Source organism: Bison bison, unplaced genomic scaffold, assembly GCF_000754665.1.
Source record: "Bison bison bison isolate TAMUID 2011002044 unplaced genomic scaffold, Bison_UMD1.0 scf7180017864158, whole genome shotgun sequence".
In the NCBI taxonomy this organism is placed as follows: domain Eukaryota; kingdom Metazoa; phylum Chordata; class Mammalia; order Artiodactyla; family Bovidae; genus Bison; species Bison bison.
The window spans coordinates 4,208,911-4,210,306 of NW_011494730.1; the positions used below are offsets into that span (position 1 = coordinate 4,208,911).

General features: G+C 39.9%; 1 non-coding gene across 1 annotated transcript; it reads right to left on the reverse strand.

Annotated features, from left to right (window-relative positions):
* Positions 1-1,078: 1,078 nt before the first annotated feature.
* Positions 1,079-1,151, reverse strand: TRNAG-CCC. Its single transcript has one exon. It is a non-coding gene; the product is annotated as a tRNA-Gly (tRNA).
* Positions 1,152-1,396: the final 245 nt, after the last annotated feature.

Here is a 1,396-nt window from a genome sequence, read left to right on the forward strand (position 1 = left end):
GACTCCTAGTGACCCCATGGACTGCAGCCTACCAGGCTTCTCCGTCCATGGGATTTTCCAGGCAAGAGTCCTGGAGTGGCGTGCCATTGCCTTCTTCACTTACTTAGTCCCTTACAGCAACACAAATTGTACGATTACTGGATGATTATTTTGAAGTAGCGCTTACTGGGCAATTGCTTTCTTTTAAATTTTAAAATTAAAAAAATTAAAATATTTTATTGAGATATAATTGCAGTTGCTTTTGACCAACAGTCTCCTTTCTCTTTTAGTTCTTTATAAAGTTTCATTTGAAAATAGAACCCTGCCCTTAGAAATTTTTGATAATCTGTTTTATGTATAAATGGTAGGGACTCTAATATGACATTAATTTATTGAGCACGTTTGTATTAAGCACTTCCTATGAGTGAGGCATTGTGCTAGGGAATCAGGATGCATTAATGAACAAAACACAATAATTTCTGTTGTAATAAAGCTTGCAATCTATGGTAGCTAAAGACCAACAAAATTTAGCAGAAAAAAGACAAACTCTGGGAAATGGTGGAAGAGCAGAAGGGGTGGTCAGGCTGGTGTTGACTAAAAAGGAGATGGCATTTGTTGATACTTTTCCAGAAACTTAAAATGTGGGAGTGGAGAGGTATTAACATGATGATGTTGGGGTGTTGGGTGACTGAGCCTTTTTGTTTCTTTGTTGTTTGGTTCATTTGTTTTTAAGATGAGAGATAATAAAACATTTATTTTTTTAAGTGCTCAAGGAATAATCGACAGAGAAGGAGAGACAGGAGGTGCAAGGAAAAAAGGGGCAACTCAGGAAGCTTTGCCACTTTCTTCACAATATGTCCTGCGGCAAGTCTTTTCAATACTGGGTCTTGGTTCCCCTGTTTTTAAAATAAGGAGGTTGGACCAGCTCAGTTGTTTTCAAATCAGAGTCAGGGGTTTTGCAGCCATTTGAATTTTAAAGTATACTTCTATTCAGTTTTAAGAATTGCAATAACAAAAATTATATTCCCCCAATTTCTTTTTTTTAATATTATTTTTTATTTACTTGGTTGCATGGAGTCTTGTGGCACGTGGGATTTAGTTCCCCGACCAGGGATCGAACCCAGGCCCCCTGTATTGGGAGTGCAGAGTCTTAACCACTGGACCACCAGGGAATCCCCTTAATTCACTTTTTAGTCGGGACATAGTAGGCTTTACTGTTACTGAAGACTTGGATATGAAAAAGGTGGCCCACACCCACCGCCGCCGCAGCAATTTGAGTACAAAAAAGTTTGTGCCCTTCAGTTCAGTTCAGTCACTCAGTCACGTCGGACTCTTTGTGATCCCATGGACTGCAGCAGGCCAGGCTTCCGTGTCCATCACCATCTCCTGGAGTTTGCTCAAACTTACGTCCATTGAG